This window comes from Callithrix jacchus, chromosome 2 (assembly GCF_049354715.1).
Source record: "Callithrix jacchus isolate 240 chromosome 2, calJac240_pri, whole genome shotgun sequence".
NCBI classification, from domain to species: Eukaryota; Metazoa; Chordata; class Mammalia; order Primates; family Cebidae; genus Callithrix; species Callithrix jacchus.
The window spans coordinates 102,420,354-102,430,304 of NC_133503.1; the positions used below are offsets into that span (position 1 = coordinate 102,420,354).

The 9,951-nt window shown below is 39.5% G+C and overlaps 1 pseudogene; it reads right to left on the reverse strand.

Moving 5' to 3' along the window:
• Positions 1-467: 467 nt before the first annotated feature.
• Positions 468-7,352, reverse strand: LOC100407268 (ubiquitin carboxyl-terminal hydrolase 7 pseudogene; annotated as a pseudogene).
• Between the last annotated feature and the right edge of the window lie 2,599 nt (positions 7,353-9,951).

Sequence of the window (9,951 nt, forward strand, 5' to 3'; positions counted from 1 at the left end):
TGTAGTGATGACTAGAACTTTGTTGAAGTGATTGAGCCTTAGCCAAGGCATGAAGATAAGACATGTTAATGGGTTGTGACTCAAAGTCTTTCAAATTTACTTCACACTCATCTTCATTTACATACTAGTGTTGGCCCATCACTCCAACTGCAGATTTAAACTTCTCAAACTCCTTCTCCTGGATGTCCAGCAGGCTCAGGACTTGCTTCATCACTTCTTGAAAATGCTTGCCATGGTGTATCCTCAGCAAAAACGGGATTCCAAACATTCCAAAGACCTCTCTGTGGAAATGTGTCACTGTGACAAGCATCTCTTTCTCTTTGTCTATGTCCATCTGGTACAAAGGGATTTTTTATATTTGAAACGTCTGCTCGTTGCAGGAGATAAACATTCTAACAGTTAATCTTCTTGACAGACAGCAGTGATTTTGTAGCTTACAATTTCTAGCAGCCTACGTTTCCCTGATGCCTTCTCCCCAGGTTCCATGGCCTTTTTGCATTCTTCTAACAGGTCCTGGACATACCCATGCTTGTCTGGATATAGCATTATTTCTTTTTCCCTAAATTGGCTGTTTAACCATATACATTTAAAACTTTGCCAGTTCTCAAAGTCTGTGATTTTCATCTTAAGCTGCTGATAGTAAAGTTTCTTAGGTTGTCTAGCCTTGAAGAATTATAGAAGATCTCTTAAAATACCTTCATAATTATGTCTAAGGGGGGCCATTCCTATAATCTTGAGACTTGAAAAACTGGAGCAACATTGGATCTGTTTTGAGTCTCTGTGCAACTGTCTGTGCAACCTGAAGATAATTCATTCTATTTGATAACGTAACCACAAATCCAGGATCATTAGGGATTGTTTTATCACAGAAAATGTCATCAACGTGGTGGTAGAGATCTCAGAAATATTCCTTTGTGGTGGGTAATTCACTGTTATCATTTTCAGGGTCACTCTTCTGAAATACTATGATATCACCATCCATTTGTTCATCAAGGGCTTTATCAAAGACATGTCATAGTCTTGAATTCTCTCTGTTAAATTCTGTTTAATTTCCTTATAGAGGATAAGGCTAGTATCTTGAATAAATCCTGCTATGTCGCACATAACTGGGAGCAAGTCACATATTTTACAGGATATTGGTATGTCGATATACCCACAGTAATTCAAGCTCCACATTTTGGGATCATACATCTTCAAAAATAACATTGCATCATGATCTTTATCAAACTTGGGTAAGGTCACTCCACTAGCAGCCAGCTCAGGATTGACTGTTTCCAGGAATGTTGTCCAAGTTACCACTGAGCTCAATCATTGTTTTACTGCCGCTGGCTTCATTATCTAACATTGCCGGCAATTTTGTTCCACTACTCCTTGCTTGCATGGGCCACAATCAAATTGGATCTTGTGGGAATTCCATGGTCTGAGAGAGGTTCTGAACAAACGCGGCAGTTGAGGAGTTCTTCAATACTTTGAACACCGTGTATTTCACTTTTTCTTCATTGTACATGCTATTTCCTTGGTGGCCACAAAACTGGTCCTCTGTGACTATCTGCACTTGCATATAGAGATGGGCTTCCTGCCGCTCCTTCTGCTTCTGAGCCTCGATCCTTTTCTCTTCTTGTAATTGCTCCACCAACTGTTCAGGAATATCGTGGTCAGTGCCTGCCTGTAAAATTTCACTCAGTTTTGATTCCCTGATATAGACTAACATGTAAACATGAGTGCAGTGTCAGACAGACAGGTCATCATCATGAACCCCGTAATTGTGCTCAATTGCTTCCTCTTTAGTACACCCTGACACTACATCATCATCAAATTTACACCATTTGCCATCCCCTTTGGGGTTTGGATAAACCACATGATGTCCACCATGTTTATCTCCACTATGAACGAGGACTGCATGAAGAATATAATTTGCAGGGTCCTTAGGATCTGTTTTTTGCAAAAATTCATCAAGTGGTAAATGCTCTGGGAATTCAAACTTATCATTGATCTTGATATTTTGGTCCATCTGAGGGTCATACGTAAACCCCATCAGTTATAGATGTAACACTGGTGGCAGAGTTAGGAATTTCACACCTTCTTCTGCTTCCTGTAAGCCATGTTCCTCAGTGTCATATTGTCCCCATTGAGCTGTTCTACTGTCACATAATCCACAAATGAATCAAATATGTTTTTCTGTCCTTTGATACTTTGGTGGATATCATAATAATCTTCTCTTTTATCAGACCGATAGTCCACTTCTTTACACTAGATATAGGACCCCATTTTACCATGGAATAATCTGGGTATGGTGCCCTTTACACAGGTGCCTTTCATCTTTTGTTCCACATTATTAAGCAACACTTGACAAAGCTCCTGAACATGTGTTGCATGAAGTATCTAAAGTTTCCCACCCAAATGACTTTGTTAGCTTTTTTGTTCCTATGGGTTTACCACTGTGCTATAATTCATAGATCACTCTTTGTAATGCTAAAGGGACACTTTTAGATGAATCGTACCCCTTGCTTGGTAACAGGTACATAGCCTTTAGTAGCTGATTTGTGAAAAATAAAGTCAGTAGAAAGCTGTTCATATAACAAGTCGCTCCCTGATTCTTTAAGCCCACATAGCCTGTGTGCTTCTTTGAATCCCACGCAACTCCATGGGGAGCATCGCCTGTACAAAGACTTCAAAGGTAACTTTGTCATCATCTATAAATCCTTTCTCAGGATCAGTCCTAATGTCCTTCTCCGTGTTGTGTTCCTCACTCAGGGCCACGTTCCCATTGATCACAGGGTTCTGAGTAATTCTTGGTGAATCATCTGTATCTCCAGCTTCCAACTCCACGTCCACAGGCTTGCTCAGCTGCTGTTCGCCTGGTTGCTGCTGCTACTGCTGCTGCTGATGATGATGATGATAATAGTGGTGATTCATCTCGGCCACTGCCTGGGCCTCGCCTGAGGAGTGGCCTCCTCCATCTCCCGCGTGTCGTCGGTGGCAATTTCATTGATCTTTTCAAAGAACCAACTTTTGGTTTTGTTGGTTTTCTCTGTTGATTTTCTGTTTTCAATTTCATTGATTTTGACTCTAATTCTTATTAGTCCTTTGCTTCTGCTTACTTTGGATTTTATTTGGTCTTCGTTTGCTAGCTTTCCAAGGTAGAAATAGATTATTCATTTGGATCTTTCATCTTTTCTAATATCTACATTTAATGCTATGAATTTCCCTCTGCACACTGCTTTCACCACATTCCACAAATTTTGATAAGTTATGCTTTTGTTTTGATTAGTTTAATATGCTTTTAAGTTTCTCTTGAGATTTCTTCTTGACCCATGTGTTATGTAGAAGTGTGTGATTTAATCTTCATGTATTTTCAGATTTTTCAATTATCTTTGTTATTAATTTCTAACTAAATTTCCTTATGGTTTGAGAGCAGACATTGTATGATTTCTATTTTTGTATTTTATTTTAAGTTGCATTTATGTTACAGAACATGGTCTATCTTGGTGCATGTGTGCTTGGGATAAATATGCATTCTGTTGCTGAAGTGGTTGATAGATGGCAATTATATCCAGTTGATTGATGGAGGTATTGAGTTCAACGACATGTCCTCAATGATGTGTTTGTCTGCTGAATCTGTTTATATCTGGTAAAGGGTGTTGAAATGTCCATTTATGATAGTGGATTCATCTATTTCTCTTCTCAGTTTTTGCCTCACATAGCTTGATACTCTTTTGTTAGGTGCATATACATTGAGGATTGTTATGTCTTCTTGAAATCTGTACCTGTTTATCTTTTTTAATGTTCCTCTTTATTCCTGATAATGTTGTTTGTTGTGAAGTCTGCTCTGTCTGAAATTAATATAATTAATTTTGCTTTCATTTGATCATTGTCAGCATGATATATTCTCCTCCATCATTTATTTTCAATCTATATTTGTCTTTATATTTAAAGTGGGTTTCTTATGAACAACATATAGTTGGGTCATGTTTTTCAATCCATTTTGACAATCTCTTTTTTAATTGCTGTATTTGGACAATTGATATTTGAAATGATTATTGATATAATTAATATCTATCATATTTGACATGCTTTCTATTTGTTGCCCTCATTTTTTTTTCTTTAGCTTAATTTTAAGTTCCCAAGACATGCAGGTTTGTTACATAGATAAACATGTGACATGGTGGTTTGTCACACCCATCAACCCAACACCTAGGTGTTTAGCCCTGCATGCATTTGCTATTTATCCTGATGCTCTCCCTCCCTCTGACCATCTGACAGGCGCCTGTGTGTGTTGTTTCCTGCCCTATGTCCATGTGATAAGCTTTTATGTGCTGCTGGATTCAGTTTGCTAGTATTTTATTGAGAATATTTGCATCTATGTTCATCAAAGGATGAATGTACCTTGCATCTTGGGGATGAAGCTGACTTGATTGTGATGGATAAACTTTTTGATATGCTGCTGGATTCAGTTTGCTAGTATTTTAATGAGAATTTTTGCATCAATATTTATCTGGGATATTGGCCTGAAGTTTCTGTTTGGCTGTATCTCTGCCAGGTTTTTGTATCAGGATGATGCTGGCCTGATAAGATGAGCTAGGGAGGAGTCCCTCCTTTTCTGTTGTTTGGTATAGGTTCAGAAGAAATGGTACCATATCCTCTTTGTACCTCTGGTAGAATTGAGCTATAAATCCACCTGGTCCTGGGCTTTGTTTTTAGTTGGTAGGCTATTTATTACTGTGTCAATTTCAGAACTTGTACTGGTCTATTCAGACTCCCACACAATATTTCTTCCTGGTTCAGTCTTGGGAGTGTGTAAGTGGGCAGGAATTTATCCCTTTTGTTCTAGATTTCCTATTTTATTTGCATGAGGGTATTTATAGTATTCTCTGACGGTTGTATTTCTGTGGAGTCAGTGGCGATAATTGCTTTATCATTTCTTATTGTGCCTATTTGATTCTTCTCTCTTTACTTCTTTATTATTCTAGCTAGCAGCCTATCCTTTTCATTAATTAAAAAAAATAGCTTCTGGATTTGTTGATTTTTTTTTAAGGGTTTTTTCATGTCTCTATCTGTTTCAGTTCCACTCTCATCTTGGTTATTTTTTGTCTTCTGCTAGTTTTGTGGTTTGTTTGCTCTTGGTTCTCTAGTTCTTTTTTTTTTGAGATGGAGTTTCGCTCTTGTTGCCCAGGCTGGAATGCAATGGCACGATCTTGGCTCACCACAGCCTCTGCCTCCTGAGTTCAAGCAATTCTCCTGCCTCAGCCTTTCCAGTGGCTGGGATTGCAGGCATGTGTCACCACACCCAGCTAATTTTGTATTTTTAGTAGAGATGGGGTTTCTCCATGTTGGTCAGGCTGGTCTCAAACTCCCAACCTCAGGTGGTCTGCCTGCCTTGGTCTCCCAAAGTGCTGGGATTACAGGCGTGAGCCACTGTGCCCAGCCGGTTCTCTAGTTCTTTTAGTTGTAATGTTAGGGTGTTGATTTGAGATCTTTCTAGCTTTTTGGTGTGGGCATTTACTGCTATAAATGTACCTCTTAATACTCTTTATTGCAGCTAAAACAGTGCATCACAAAGATTCTGGTACATTGTCTTTGTTCTCATTTATTTCAAAGAACTTCTTGATTTCTGCCTTAATTTTATGATTTACTCAGGAGTCATTTAGGAAAAGGTTGTTCAATTTCCATGTAATTATGTGGTTTTGAGTGAGTTTCTTAATCTTGAGATCTAATTTGATTGCCCTGTGGTCTGAGATACTGTTTGTTATGATTTCAGTTCTTTTGCATTTGCTAAGGAGTATTTTACTTCCTATGATGTGACTGATTTTAGATTAAGTGCCATATGGTACTGAGAAGAATGTGTATTCTGTTGTTTTTGGGTGAAGAGTTCTGCAGATATCTATTAGGTCCACTTGATCCGAAGCTGAGTTCAAGTTCTGAATATCCTTGTTATTTTTTTCTCTGGATGATCTGCTATTATTGACAGTGGGTTGTTAAATTCTCCCACTATTATTGTGTGGGAGTCTAAGTCTCTTTGTAGGTCTCTAAGAACCTATTTTATGAATCTGGGTACTCCTGTATTGGGAGCATATATATTTAGGATAGTTAGCTCTTCTTGTTGAATTGAACCCTTTGCCATTATGTAATGCTCTTCTTTGTCTTTTTTGATCTTTGTTGGCTTAAAGTCTGTTTTGTCAGAAACTAGGATTGTAACTCCTGCTTTTTTCTGCTTTCCATTTGCTTGGTAAGTTTTCCTCCATCCCTTTATTTTGAGCCTGTGTATGTCTTTGCATGTGAGATGGGGGTCTCTTGAATACAGCACACCAATGGGTCTTGACTCTTTATTCAGCTTGCCATTCTGTGTCTTTTAATTGGGGCATTTAGCATATTTACATTTAAAGTTAATATTTTTATGTTTGAATTTGATTCTGTCATCATGATGCTAGCTGGTTATTTTGTAGACTTGTTGATGTAGTTGTCTCATAGTGCCATTGGTCTTTGTACTTCAATGTATTTTTGTAGTGACTGGTACAGGTTTTTTTCTTTCTATATTTAGTGCTTTTTTCAGGAGTTTTTGCAAGGCTGCCTAGTGGTAACAAATTCCCTTAGCATTTGATTGTCTGGAAAAGATTTTATTTTATTTCTCCTCCACTTACGAAGCTTAGTTTGGCCAGATATGAAATTCTGGGTTGGAAATTATTTTCTTTAAGAATATTGAATATTGGCCTCCAATCTCTTCTGGCATAGGGTTTCTGCTGAGAGGTCTGCTGTTAGTCTGATGGGCTTCCTTTTATAGGTGACCTGGCCTTTCTCTCTGGGTGCCTTAATATTTTTTTCTTCATTTCAATCTTAGAGAATCAGAAGATTATGTCTTGGGGTTGATTTTCCCACCAAGTATCTTACTGGGGGTCTCTGGATATCCTGAGTTGAAATGTTGGCCTGTTTTGCTAGGTTGGGGCAGTTCTCCTGGATGATATCCTGAAGTATGTTTTCCAACTTGGTTCTGTTCTCTCCATTTCTTTCAGTTACCCCAATCATACGTAGGTTCAGTCTTGTTACATAATCCCATAGTTCTCAGAGGTTTTGTCCTTTCCTTTTTATTCTTTTTTAAATCTAATCTTGTCTGCCTGTCTTATTTCAGCAAGATAGTCTTCGAGCTCTGAAATTCTTTCCTCCACTTGGTCTATTCAGTTATTGATACATGTGGTTGTATTGTTAAGTTCTTGTGTTGTATTTTTCAGCTCCATCAGGTCATTTATGCCTCTCTCTGAACTGGTTGTTCTGGTTAACAGCTCCCGTAATGTTCTATCATGGTTCTTAGCTTCTTGACATTGGGTTACAACAGGCTCCTGTAGCTCGGCAAAGTTCATTATTATCCACCTTATGAAGCCTACTTCTATCAATTCATCCATCTCATCATCTGCCCAGTCCTGTGCCCTTGCTGGAGAGGTGGTGCAATCATTTGGACGAGAAGAGGAATTCTGGCTTTTTGAGCTTTCATTGTTTTATCATGGATTCTTTTTCATTTTTGAGAGTTTATCTGACTTTGATCTTTGGGGCAGTTGACCTTTGGATGGGATCTTGGTGGGGACTTTTTTGCTGAAGCTGTTGTTGCTCTCTGTTTGTTTGTTTTTCTTTTAACAGTCAGGCTCCTCTTCTGTAGGGCTGCTGCCGTTTGCTGGGGGTCCACTCTAGACCATATTTACCTGGGTTCCTTCTGTCACCAGTGGAGGCTGCAGAACAGCAAAAATGGCTGCCTGCTCCTTCCTCTGGGAGCTCTGTCCCAGAGGGGCACCAACCTGATGCCAGTGGAAAGGCTCTTGTATGTGTCTAGTGACCCCACTGCAGGGGTCTCACCCAGTGAGGAGGCATGGGATCAGGGACCTGCTTAATGAAACACTCTGCCTACCCCTTGGTGGAGGGAATACATTGCACTGGGGATAATCTCACTTGTCCGGAATGCCTGGATTCTTCAGAGCCAGCAGGGGGGAAGGACTAAGTCTGCTGATCTGCAGAGACTGCAGCCACCCCTTCCCCTAGGGCTCTGTCCTAGGGAGATCAGAGTTCTGTTCATAAAACCTGGCTGGAGTTGCTGAAATTCCCATAGGGTGGCCCTGCATAATGAGAAGGGATGGGTCAGGGTCTAGCCTAATGAGTCTGTCTGGCTATGATCTGTCACAGCCAATGTGCTGCACTGTGGTGAATTCCTCCTGGGTCCAAAGTGCCCAGTCTCCCATGCACTGGCAGGTGAAAAATAACAGACTGGAGCTGCAGTGATAGTTGCCACCCCTCCCTCCAGGTGCTCAGTCTTCTTAGGCATTAGGCAGCTGCAGTGATGATGGCTGCCCCTCCCACTGGGTTCCTGGTTGCCTTAGGCAGCAGGCAGCAGCAATGACGGCTGTCACTACGCCCTCTGGGAACATAGTCATTTTAGGCAGCAGGCAGCTGCAGTGAAAGTGGCCGCCCCCACCCCCTGAACTCCACCATCTTAGGCAGTCTCCAGCTGTGTGGCTGCCAAGAATCTGTACAGTTCTGTGCCTGGAACCCTGGTGGTGTGGCTCATGAGGAGGATCTCGTGATCCTCATGAAGCACAAATTCGTGGAAAGAGCTTGGTTTTCCGGGTGGGCTAGCACAATCACTCACCACCTCCCCTGGCTTGGGGTGAGCCCTGTGTTCCTCCCTATTAGGTTGTCACTCCACCCTGCTTTTCCTCACTCTCCGTGGGTCACACCAACTGCCTGGTCAGTCCCAGTGAGAGAACCTTGATACCTCAATTGCTGGTACACAGCTCATTTGCCATTTACCTTCTTCTTTGTGGGATCTTCCCACATCTATTTCTAGTCGGCTATCTTGGCCCCTCTCCAAGTTATCTTGCCCTCATTTTTTGTTTTTATTTTCGTCATCCACAATTTTCTTGCCTTTTGTGGTTTTAAGTAAGTACTTTATATTATTTCATTTTCTGTCTTTTCTTACCATATAAATTACCATATAAATTTCTTACCATATAAATTTTTAAAACTTGTTTTAGTGGTTGCCCTAGAGTTTGCAGTATATGTTTACAACTAATTCAAATTCCTTAACAAATAGCAATGCATTACTTCATGGCTAGTACAAGTACATTATAGCAACAAAATATTCCTTCCTATCCCTTGAATCATTGCTGTCATTCACTTCATATATATATAAGCAAATATACATATATATAAGATATATATTTTGTATAGGCATACTTAATTGAATACATTGTTTTTATTATTTTGAACAACCTTCTATCTGTTAAATCAATTAAGAATAAGAAAAATATGTTTTTATTTTATCTTCACTTATTCTTTCTTTGACATTGTTCTTTTTTTACACGTAGATCTAAGTTTCTGACCTATATCATTGTCCTTCTCTCTGAAGAATGTCTTTTAAATTTTCTCACAAGGCAGGTCTACTGGCAACAGACTCGTCAATTTTTGTTTGAGAAAATCTTTATTTTTTCTTCCCTTGTGAAAAATTATTTCACAGAGCAGAAGATTCTAGGTTGGTGATTTTTTTTCTCTCAACACTTTAAATGATTCACTCCATTGTCTTCTTGCTTGCATAACTTCTAAGACGAAGTCAGACAGAATTCTGCTCTTGCTCCTCTATAGGTAAAGTGTTTTCTACCTCTGGTTTCTTTCAAGATTATAAGAAAACTTTTTGATTTGCTGAAGATTGACTATAATATAATTGGGTGTAGAAATTTGGGATATTTATTCTACTTGGTGTTCTCTGAGCTTCCTGGATCTGTGGCTTAGTGTCAGGTGTTAATTTGAGGGGAATCCTCAGTCATTACTGCTTCAAATATTGTTTCTCTTCCTTCCTCTTTTTCTTTTCCTTCTGATATTTTCATTACATGTGTGTTATACTCTTTTAGCTGTCCCACTATTCTTGGAATTATTTTTTGAGATGAAGTTTTGCTCTGTTGCCCAGGCTGGAGTACA